The 13,230-nt window shown below is 32.3% G+C and overlaps 1 protein-coding gene and 1 long non-coding RNA gene across 3 annotated transcripts in view; one reads left to right on the forward strand and one right to left on the reverse strand.

The window, feature by feature from the left end:
• LOC140672535 (nicotinic acetylcholine receptor alpha7 subunit) overlaps positions 1 to 13,230 on the forward strand; it is a 178,600-nt gene that overhangs the window by 140,993 nt on the left and 24,377 nt on the right. The gene's annotated exons all lie outside the window — the stretch shown is intronic.
• LOC140672538 (uncharacterized) overlaps positions 1 to 13,230 on the reverse strand; it is a 153,323-nt gene that overhangs the window by 137,108 nt on the left and 2,985 nt on the right. The gene's annotated exons all lie outside the window — the stretch shown is intronic.

The raw sequence follows: 13,230 nt of genomic DNA on the forward strand, positions 1-13,230 counted from the left end.
AGTCAATAAAATTAATAAAATTATGAATATAAAATAATACAATAACAAGGTTTTAATCAATAAAATTGGATTAATAAAGAAAATATATTCTTATGTTAATATTATTCAACTTCATATTTAAACAATATCCGCGATTGTAAAAATGCATCCAATTGTGTAATGGTAATTGTAACGACATTTTATTTATTTTTGGTGTAATTTCCAACTTTTAATGAAGGATGTAATGTCGACGCGGGTTATTGTCCAGAGAAATTCTATATATACACATATGTGCTTTACGCTGCTAATATATCGAAATCACACATATCGATTATGTTTCAAACATATTTCACATAGTTGCCCTTGCACGGTTGTAACCACATAATATAATACTAAACTGCGGGATCGGCGCGGAACAGTAATATACGGCCACGATGTACCATGAGTTAATCGATTAACCAGTTTACGGTAATTTATTTAAAAATGCAGACCTCTTTAAAGTACTGCATCACGATATGCAATTTAAAATATAATAAAATTATTGAAAAAAAGAAGAAAATAAAACATTATTATCTTTTTCCATATACATACAACTTAAGCGATTTAAAGCGTATAAAGTCATAATTTAATTTTTGTTCTGTTAAACTTTAACATAAAATATACATATTAATATTTATCTCGTGCAATAGTATCACAGTATGAAAAAATAATATATTTATTTTTACGAGACTTGTAATATTTTGCTAATTTTATGAATATTTACTCATTTTGATACACACACTAGTATTTTCATTGTATTTTAAGAAATTTTTGCATTGTTTAGAAAATGTAACTATAATAAATTAAAGTATAAAATCTGTAATAATTTAAAATGTAAAAAAAAAACATGATGCCGGCAATTGTAAAATAGATTTAAAAATTTTGCATTAACATTAGTAATTATTTTTTATGATCTATTTTATATAAACAAGTTATCGTACATGCGTTTTGTTTTAAAATGATACCATTCCATAAATGTTATTGTATTATTTTAAAAGAAAAAAATTTTTTTTTTAAGTTTATAATAAAATGGGAAAGAGAATATATGTGCATCACTATTCTGTATTTATTTTTCAATAAACGTGTTGTCATGATGTACGGTAATTAGTTAAGCGTGAAGGGTTAGTCACATGGCAACGTTATCGTCGTTGTAACGTTTTTCATTATTTTGTACGATCTATTCGCGAGGACGGCGTGCATTGTATGCGTGCATGCGTGAGAAAGTTTATAAACGCACCATCGTATACAACGTCTATCACATAGTTGCGTTTATATGCCGTACCAACGTCAACGTGCGGCCATATAATGTACTGCAGGTCATCGGGTCAGTTACAAAGACGGCTTACGCTCAAAGTGAGTTGCAAATTGATCGATAAAACAATGTCGTTGAATTATTTTAGAGCGAGCCTCGGCATGTTTTCTCACAGTGCGAATTTGCTCGCTATGAATTATTTACTCGTTGAATGAGGAGAATTTCCGCTATTTAATTTTCGCTCTTTGCGTTCACTGACAGAGAGATAATGAAAACTTTCATTAAAAAAAATTTCACTCAATAAAAAGTAAATGGAGAAAAGACAAAATATAATCATTTCACTATATACGTACTTCACTGTTCTTTAGTTTGTTCGTTTAAATTGTAAACAACTCGACACTGTACACATTTTTTGTTCCTTGATTGTGTCGCACTTTGAAAATGTTATTAACAAACATATATTTCAACAACTATACTAAAGAATATTCTACAAGTCAGGCATTTTCGTCGTTCGATTTCAGATTCCGCGTAGTTATTTGATTATGTAAAAAAAAAATGCTACTGTAATAAAATTCTTTTTTTTTTTTTTAATTAAACACAGTTATTTTTCATAACTTTATAATTTTCAATATTAGATATTAGATTTTATCCAATTTTAGTCACGGTGCAATTTCTGTTAAAGTTTAAAATTAAAAACTATTGAGTATATAAAATTTTATTATTTGCAGTGACCTCATTTTTACCGAAACCATGTGAGTCTGATGTGAGATGAGCGCATGATGCATCGTCGGTTGCAATGAACGAAGTCGAGTATGTGAACTCTTTTTATATACACGCCGCAGCGTGTGTTTTGTCGGGCATGCACCCAGTCATAATCGGTCTCCGTCGCGTCGACGGCGCCTTTATGCGCTGCATCCGACGTTATTATGTAGCACGGACACCACGTAATATACATATACCATATAACGGCGGCCTGAAAGAGGAGGGCTTCGCGGGGGGTCAATCGCAAAGATGGTGCACACGCCTAAGGACTGATCGATCACTTAACTGCTTTGTCGCTCCGTCACGGCGCAATTCTCCCGTGTTCCACTTTTCATCCAGGTCCGTACAGATTTCCACGTGCATACCGCAGAGGCAATTTTATCGTGCATATTCCGCATATAAGGTGTTCCATACGCAAATCGCCATTTTTCTTACTTTCCTTTCTAACATCTACGATTCCAAAAGAGACGTGCAATAAAGCCAAGATATTACATATATTTTTATATATATAAATTCGAGATATACATATATATCTTTCCAAGTTAACTAAACGACGGAGTTTAATTCGACGGAGGAAAAAAAACGTGTATAATAATTGTTACTTTTTTTTTTTTTTGTACAACGCGATATCGACACCTCGCATCACGCGCTGAGTAATTTAAAAATAAATTTCACTCGCAAAAGATGTAGTAAAATAATTTCCAAAGTAAAGATTGCGCTGCTAAAAGATGCCAATATTAGACCATATGCTGTTTCGCATAATGCAAACTTGCTGCCATATATTTCGAACGTGTCTGAGATGTCGCTAATTAGTAAACGGCCCTTACCAGTAGCGTTGTCGCATATTGAATTTCGAAAAGCCCGACGGTAAATTTCGAAGGATGATTTACGTGAAAGTTCTAATTGAATGCTAAACTTGTTCATATACATTGAACGTTCGTTATATATTTCTCGAGTTTTCTTATTAACTTATTAGCTTATGACTATGTCGCTAACTGTAACGCGATAATTAATCACCCGATATGTAACGTAAAGTAAGAAAAACGGGACTTACATCCCAGACGCATTCGATCCCTTCGAATAATTCATCCAGGATGATCATCACGAATACGCCGCGTAAATTCGTTTTAAACTATCGGAGGTAGATGCAACGTGCAATGGGTAAAGTGGAGCGTTGGGCCAACTGGGTCACGCGCATTAAAAACAAAGCCACCGCCACCATTTAAAGGGAATCAGGGAAAGTATCTCCGCCCGACGGGATAATACATTGTCGGAAAACGCTTGCGGCCACACCATTGTCTTTAAGTAGGTAATGCATCGGGTGTCCGTCGCCATCGTCGTCGTATTTGTCGAATTAAAACTTCGCCTTGCGATGCATTAGTAGAAACGAATGGCTGGCCAACTTGCCGGCGAAGGGCGAAGTAAAACGTTTAATGGTACGATCTCTACGCGGTCGTCGCGAACAAAAACTTTGTCCGTCGATTTGCGACTTTGATTGCCCAACTTTCGTTTTTGTCGGATTAATCGCACAATGTTAGACTGATTCAATAATAAAGATATCTATCAGTTCTTCAGTCGACATTTCAATCAACCCGAACGATGAGGTTTAAGAATCTGTTAACGCGTGTAAAATAAATCATAGTTACATTTAAACGCAAATGTAATAGATCAAATGTTCGATTCCTAAATTTGTGTTATTTGGCCTTTTCAAAAACTATAGCCTTTATACTCGTGACAGACAGGAAAAGAGAAAAAAAGCGACAATCTAAATTTTTAATATTTAAATATTTTAAAGCGTTTGAATATCTCCGCACGATAGTCGGAAGTTGAATTTTAACAGAAAATTTCTTGATACCTCCCTATCGAGTATATCTCACAGGCGGTGCATCAAAAACTGTGCACAATCACATTTTTCCTCATTCAGTTCACGCTCCACGCTTCGATTATTCATTCAAGCGTTTCAACGCTCTTGAGCTATTTCGCTCTCGCGCTCCTATATTCTGTTTAGTTTGTTAACGACGACCTCGATTAATCCTGTGTCACACATTAATCTTTCATCAAATATCGTTCATAAAAAGGACCAACAGGACGTAATTACTGCGCGATGAAATTTTACCTTACTTTAAGCTTACCTTGAGCTTACTTTAAACTAAACCTCGAGTTTACTTGCATGAACTTAACATGTGATAATGTCTGTTAATGTAATGCGGAAACTTGCAAAATCTAAATTACACGGCAGTGTAACTACACTGCACAAATGAAATTTTAATAGTAAAATAAGAAAATGTCTATTTTAGATAATTATCATATATTACAATATTTCACCGAAAAAATATGTAAATCAGAAAATTAAATAACTACTTTGAATTATTCCTCTTTACATCGATAAAAAAGATATCTCTAAACTGTGCGAGAAAATAGCCCTAATTCTTATGTCATTTTAACCGTCAGTTATCTCGATATTTCTTAAAGCAAGAACAATCTGTCTAGAGTGACAGCTTTCGATGCTTGTGCAGTTTCCTTTTACAGGCTGTCGCCAAGAAGAAGAGTAGACCGTTGTTTGATATTACGTTTACTTACTCGTCCGTCAATCCATCAAACCGGCAATTTTTCATGGACCACTCGTGAACGGTGAGAGATGGTGGCAAAAATTCATTTCGTGGCGAATGGCTCAAGCGAGAACGCGCGCGGCTGATGGTTTTTTTTTCGTAAAATTGCCGTAAACATGAAAACAACGAGCCAAGTGAATTTCCAACAAAACAGGCAAGGTTTTGTATAAAAAAAAATAAATAACGAATCACTCGGTCGCATATCAATTGTGATAAATGCGCGCGTTTATTCTCCGGGAATGTCCATCGGGATGTCAAAAGAGTATTCATTCGACGACGCGAAATATGAGATTGGTGACGCGCTTATTTGTATTTAAAATTTATCGCGACAAAAATTATAGAAAATGAGATCTTATTTGTCAATAATAAACTATGACATTTATAAATAATGAGAGTTAAGTTGATACGATTTTCTTTCAATATCTCTTAATTTTGTCTTATGAATCAAAGCTATAAATAAAATATTTATAAAAAAGTCAACTATAAAAGGAAAAGATAATTAATTATATACATATAAATGTAACGTGAGTGAAATAGTGGCACGATAAACAAATGAAGAATAAGAAAATGAAAAGGAACAATAATATACCAGTAAATGCTATATCATGATGCCACATTAATCCACAAATTAAAAAGAACGCGAATATGCATAGAACAATAAATCATAAAACATTGTACGACGATGAGTTAATCTTGGATAACGGAAACGTGGATTTAGCAGTGAAGCATAAACGCAAATGGAAGCGTATCGGTTTACATGTTGTAAGCTATGCTCGAACAATGTACAAAAATGAAGTTGTTTTTGCAAACAACAGTTTAGAAGAGTTGACATTTTTAAATAAATGCAACACTTCAAGTGTGGCGACGCAAAAGAATTCGTCGCGGTTAGCTCCGAAAAGCTGTCATGTCAGTGTGAACATTTCACGCATTCAACATAAAATAATAAAATAAACTTTTTCCTATTATTATTATTAATATTATTATATTGTTATATGTAGTCTAAATTAATAAATAGTTCTTAATTAAAAGAAACTGAATATATTTATAAAAGCCTGGAAAATTATAAATAAATAATTAAAATAAATAAAGATTCTTTTAAAATTCATATATTCCGGATAAATCTAATTATCTCGCAGTTTCAAAAAAATGTGAAAATTATTAGATTCGTATTTAATTTTTTTCAACAATCAAAATTCAAGAAAGAGGTTTTTAAAAATAGATTTAAGTGTGCTACAGCAATTGTACGAAATCGACAAAGCTTATTTCCTAAGATATTTTTGCGAATAGACATATTTTTCTATTCCGTTAGCGCCAAATATATTCGCGTAAGACTTTACAGCTTAACAACTGACGTCATTCGAATAATTTTATAGACCGCATGCTCGCAGGACAGTGCGTTTTAAGCAACGATTTATTGGGGCTTTATATTCAAAGATTAATCGCAATCTCCATCCGGAGTATATCTAACGTTCGCGCGAATACAACCGTACTTTATGCTTCCACATGGGATCAAAGGAAAGGCGAATAGTTTAGTAGACATATTACTTCCCATGTGATCGTCGTGAATTAATATTTCAGGCAAACGCCTACTCTCCGTTTCCGTGCTACATCGATGGCTTCGAGGCACGCAAATTCGCGAAGCACCATTCGCGTATCCCACAAATTCACGTGTAAATGTAATCATTATTCGTGTTATCCGTGAGAGAACGTAATGCTCGCGGCGACATTTCTGTTAAAGGAAAATTGCGTGATAATGATATGGCATGTGTTACGAGCGAATTGGAAACACTTTAAGCGACGTCGTATCGATAATAGTGTTGAAAAGAGATTGAAAACGCGCACACTCACTGTCAGACAATACATCGAGAAATTATCTCGGATATACAAAGACCTTTTTGTACAACGCATATTTACAATAGCCTTTCGTACAAGAAATAAGTAAGTATAATGAATTAAGTTTTTTAAATTAATAACACAATATTATTCTTATGTTAATGTAATAAATTATATATGATAGTAAATTAAAATATTATACTATAAGAGAGAGAGAGAGAGAGAGAGAGAGAGAGAGAGAGAGAGAGAGAGAGAGAATAAAAAAGCAAAGAAATAAAAAATTTTAATAAAATATATGTTATAAAATATTTTAGAGCATTGCTCTAACACACAGAAATATTGAATTAAACAAAAAATTAAAAATATAAAGTTATCGTGTGCAATATCATCCGGCTGACCAAACTCTTTACAAACCACTGATACATACATTTTTTATAACTTATTACTTAAAAAAATTTTTGATTATAAGTATTTTATTATGTAACTCCGTTATTCTATATATATATACATCTATAAAAGCAATTATGTGATTTATATATATATAATATATATATATATATATATAAATCACATAATTGCTTTTATAGATTCTTCTTTTTATAGATACATAGTATATATAGTATTATCTGATAAAAAAAAACTATTTCATTCAAAGGAAGAGAATCTCTCAAAACTAACAATTGATTTTCAATTTTCTCGATTTTACAAATATTAATATAAATTGTTTAACAAAATTCTTTGATTTTACAAGTATTTTGTTGAACCACATATCTTTTTTATACAATTTAATCAGTTTAAGTACTGCGAATAAGAAACTTTTATCACTTGGATTCTTTGGATTATAACAATAAATGGTAGTGAATATAGAGCAATGTATCCTTTTAAATACAATTCCATGATTGTCAATAATTCAGAGTAATTTATTGTGCGAGGGCAAGATAATTCATTGGCTACCGATACTATCAATTGACGATTTACGCGCGCGGTTGATTAAATCATTTTCGTTCCACTTTCACGCGCATTTCCCATCCACTGGTTTTTACGTCGACAAACATTAACAGAGTATCGTATTAGATTTGTTAAGGCTTGAAAAAAATTACTGTACACATATCAAGGTAGAAATTAAGAGCGGATTATCGATTTTGAAGATTGATTAAATAAAATATGCGTGTGTTATAAATTTTATTGTACGGATTATTTTAAAAATTATAACAAAAAACATTTTAATGGATTTGTTGACAGAAAGTTCTTTAATTATAATTTTTAATCTTTACTAAATTATACAACATATTTTAAAATCAATAATATTTATTTTTAACGAAAAATATTTTTTTTAAATTTGCAATCAATTTTAATCCACAATGAAGAGTTAAAAAACTATGCGGAACAATTTATTTGACAGAAAAATTCTTTAAATATTATTTAGAATGTTTAGTCACTTGATTTGCTTTTCTCTCTTTTGTATGTAAAATTTACTTTTAATTCGTGACAAAATTCAGAATAGAATTCAATTTATAATTTAATCGCGTAATGCAGAAAATAAATTTGAAGAATTAAATATATAAAACATGCACACGAAAAGAATATATATCAATATATATATTAGAATACGCAGAACATAAAATTGTAAGTAATTTTTATTTTGAATTATTTAACTAATAGAAAAATTAAGCTAATTGTAACTAGAAAAGATTGTTTTTCTCAAAATAAGTTTTTAAAATATTTCTCACGTTCGATACGTTAAATCACGCGCAATGATCTTAAAGTTCTGAAATAGTGCTGCAATATATCGCATTCTGGAAGCAAAAGTCGTCAAAAGACGATTCCAGCTGAATGTTGGCCGCGATAGAACGTCTGTTTCTTAGTGCACTTACCGGAATCTCGTCGACTATGAGTGGGAACAGACTATCTTGGTGGCTGACCATAAAAAAGAGCCTGCCATGCTGTTCAAAAACACTGAGAAAAATGTTTGTTCCTTTCAGCCTCGAGATTCCGATACATCATGGAATACGCGAAGACGAACGGGGTTCCTTTATAAAAATTTTATGACTCTCGCGCAACCGACCGTCTATTTCTGTCATAACCGACCGTTCGCATACATGTATATATATTAAAGTACACAACACACACACACACACACACACACACACGCACACGCACACACATATATATATGTTTTCTGAATAATCAAAAAAAAAAAAAGGAAAAAAGAAATATTTTTTGTGATATTCTTTGGCAATATAATTGATTTTGAATAAATTCATTTACAATATTTTAATTATGTTATACTATTTAAATTAATTTTTACTAAATAAATTTTAGTTTAAATTATTAACATAAATTCACGCAATCCGCAACTCATGCACAAAACGTATAATTTTGAAAACCTGCCTATAAAAGCATAATTTCTCATTTAATTATTCTTTATTACGATAAACATAAGTTAAATTAATTATGTGCGATGTAAACATAATTCAATAGGAAAAAAAAAAAAACTATTTTTTTGTACGACATAATTGGAAACACAGGAGCGAAATAATAGAATATCAACTGACGTTTGTCGGGTGAATGTGCATGCGAAAAAGCAATTTTCGACCATTTTCCGGACGGGAATAAGCCGTGATGAGACTGATTCGGATCGCTAGTCGGAGCAGTGGAACAAACGATCCTAAGTATATTAAGCGCATTTCGTCGGTTTCGATACGATATCGCTGGGATCGCCGGTAATCGAATCTCTTCTCGTTTGCGCAATTTTCTGCCTTCCGCCAATTCGCATCCTTTCAATTAGATGTTAATGGCCAAGTTATCGAAATTATCTCTCCCTAGACTATAGTATATCACGCAAAAGGTACGTAAGCGTACAAATGTACGCGAGAAATATTAACTCGTCATTATTGCTGCATTATTACGTCATGTTACGTCGTTAAAAGTAATAATAGTATAAATAATTATCATATTGTAATTATCATAAACAAATCTCTCTGTTTGACATATATAATAAATCTCTTCGTTTAATATATGTGATTTAATAAGTATCTCTGTTTTATTTATCTGTCACCTTTATGAAATTCATAATTTAATGTATAATTCTGTAAAAATTCAAATAATTTAACTTTCTTTTCCGAAAGACTGCTCTCTTGTTCATTTCTTTTATTATTACCGAGTCCCAGATTCATTTTAATAACGTAATGGCATGAAGACACTAATAGAAACTCAATACTGGTATTACAGCTAGTTGCACTAAATTTAATAAGCGACCGCACCGATCTATATACACGAGAGTCGATCATCAATGACCCGCGCCAAGATTCACCGCCACACAAGTGACCGCCGGGATTGGTTGCAGGCAAACGCGAGGTCGTCCGCAATTTCAGGCCACCGTCACAGGACACGGCAACGAGAGAACTGTGTAGGGGGATAGTTGCTCAGAGAAGGAAAGGAGGATGCATGCGCATATAAAGGAGATATCCAATTAATATGGCATAAATATCGTTTGAGGCGAGGAAACGAGAGGATAAGAGAGATAGACGAATTGCAGATATAGGCGTGTCGATAAACAGTGAGAAACTGTGTAAGAGAAGGAGAGGGAGCGACATTTCGCGGCATTTAATGCATGACAAAATGAGTTTACATTGGCCGCGAAGGGGTGGCAACGGCGCGGCGTTAGTATAGTAGGGCACACATATAATGAAGAGTTTGGTAGAACGGATGTGTACGAGGGGTCAGAAGGATGGTTGCGAACGAAAGAGGGAGAGGGGGGAGAAGGGGGAGGAGAGGGGGAGGGAGTGGGGTTCGACTGCATAGGAGACTTGGAGTGGCGCCAAAGGCAATATGTATTAGCTATCGCGTATTTTGAAATTCAAGCCAAAGCAGATTAAACAGTACGGCGATCCTGTAACCAGTCCCGTCAATCGTTCCTCACCCGCTATTCTTTTGCCCCGCCAGCCTTTCTCCCTCTCTGCGCTCTCTATATCCTAAACCGCTCGTGTCGTGTTTCCCGTGCATAATGAATGTCAATTCAATATGCTTAAGCTTTTACGGCATTTCGGTCAACGAACACGCTCCGGAATGCGGTCAAATTTCGGTTGCGGGTTATGCACGCGCGAATTCGCGGAATCGGTTCGATTGAGTGGCCGATATTAAAGATTAATTATCTAAGCAACTGAAATTATTGTCTCTTATAGCATCGTAGAAGGCAACAGTTCTCGAAAATGGATGCGATTACGAATTCCGCCAGTCAAGTTGCGGCGTTTGAGTGGTGAAATTATAAAATAATATACATGCGTATATCCTTTGTAAAAATATTTCTTTTTTTAGCTTTTTATCAAATATATTATAAAAATAAATTTAAAACTGGGAATCTTTATACAAATATTTCACGGTTTTGTAAAAATGAATTAAAGAATTGTCTCTTTAATCTAGTTTGTTCATATCTCTTTTATGACAACTTATCATAAACCTTATCAAAATCACATCAACGTTCTCACATCCATTATACACTTAAAAAAACAATTTCATCCATCTTCTAATTTGCAAGAGTAATAACACAATTTTAATAATAATCTTAAAATATTTTTAATATATCTAATATCTTAGTATCTTTAATATATCATTTAATAATACCAAATTAAAAAAATATATATTTAATATATGTACCATTTAAATATCTATATAAAAATGCAAGGTGTGAACACTCTTTATCAATTTCTAGAACTAAAGAATTAACTTCATTATACATCGGTTCTATGGATTTGCAGGATTAACGCTTTCCCTCTATTCTATTCCTTAATGAATATCATACAATTATTCAATCTAAAACTTTCTTAATTAAGTTGAAAGTCAATCTAAGACTTCCTTTAAAATTGAGTTATAAAAATTCTTAGAAATTTACTGCTATATGACAAATAAAAAGAGATAGTAATATAATGCAAAAAATTTGTTGTAGAATCTCCTGCAAATATTTTATATATTTTCCTTAATTTCTGCGTTAATTTCTTAATTGTTTCCTTAATTTTACTCATGTCTGCAATAATGGCAGTTCTAAATGCGTAAAAATTAAAAAACCTTCGAAACAGAAATAAATTAAATATTGTATAATTAATATTTTTCAAAAATTTTTATATCACGAAATGTCTTTGTTTTTCTTGTGCTGATTAGTTGTGCACTGATTATTAAAAAGTAATTAATTTTTAATATTATATTATCACATTATTAATTGAAAAATTAATAAAGTTTTAATAAATTAAACAACGATTATAATCAGTTTTTTTCTTCATTTATGTTCTGCCAAGCAAATATCTTTGTTCAACGTCAATGAAACTACCCCAACGAAACTGTCCATAATACTGCATTATACGAAAACTTGCGATTAAACCAACGAGCATACCGACGTCTTTCATGATATTTCAATTATCTAGCCCACCCAAGTGCGGTTATCTATTCGTATAAAGGAAGGGTGAGGTTTCAGTTGTTCTATCACAGTCAGCTATTATAACCAGATCAATTTGCTCAAACGTAATAGTTGCATTTCAAGCAATTAACGCGAACCACATCTCTAGTTTCTCTCTTCTACAAAGCTTAGCTATCTAGCTAAATAACAATATACAGATAATGTAAATGATAATTACCATTCATCGCATTTGATCTTCATCTATATCTATATATACCATCTCTTTAAAATATTAAAATATAAATAAATCTAAAATTTAACATAATTGCTAACTATCCACAAAATTAAATTAAATTAAAAAATGTAAAAATTAATCACGATATTAAAAGACATTAATAAATATATTAATATGCATATAATACTGGATTAACACATTCGCTATTTATTATGTTAACGTCATAGCAACTTCTATCTCCGTCCTAAAGCATATTCTCTGTTAACTTGTTGTTTATACTCATTTGCAATGTTGACAGTAGTTTCTTTAATATTTATGATATGTAAATGTATTATAAAAACATTGAAAGAAGTCACGTGGTGTGATAGTAACGTATCATATTGCATTAACATTTCACTAACAGCGAACGTTTTAAAATAAGTTTCTGCAACGAAAAATCGATTAATTATACGAAAAAGATCTCCACGATTCTATTGTCAACAAGCGCATCTTTTGTCAAACGGAATGTGACCGACTATCTGTACTGATTTTAGCCATTTTGGTTACTGGTTATTGGGATCTAAATCAATTTGGTCAGGCCGTTTGATTTACTAGTAATTACATATTGAGAGAACAGATCGCGCTTCCAGAATAGTAGACAATATATTGGCGGCAGTACCCGAAAGTCCGATTCGCCAATATGCAATTCCGAATGCAACTGCTACCTCTCATTCCCTCCATTCTGTGTCTCCCTTTCTGTTTCTCACAAAATCCATCCGCCTATCTCGCTTTCCCTCATTCTATTTGACGAATATTAAGTGGTTTTCGGGTCTCGCAAGCGCGAACAGTATCGGAGATACTGTGGATACAATCGAGTAGCTAGAATTTATTCTGCATACAGAATGAATGTGTTAGATATATGTTTCGTAATAAATTATAACACAAGAATGACAACAACTTTCTGTGATGCAGAGTAAATGTTACTGTACATGATTTATAATGTTATTTTACATGATTTTGTTTTTACCATTAGTATTTATTAATACGCGAGTAATTCAATTTTTAATTCAATTTACTATGTTAGATGTTCGAAAAGGACAATAAAATATAAGTGAAACAATGAAAAGATGTTGTACTATTAATAATCATGTGC

Source organism: Anoplolepis gracilipes, chromosome 13, assembly GCF_047496725.1.
Source record: "Anoplolepis gracilipes chromosome 13, ASM4749672v1, whole genome shotgun sequence".
Lineage (NCBI taxonomy): Eukaryota > Metazoa > Arthropoda > Insecta > Hymenoptera > Formicidae > Anoplolepis > Anoplolepis gracilipes.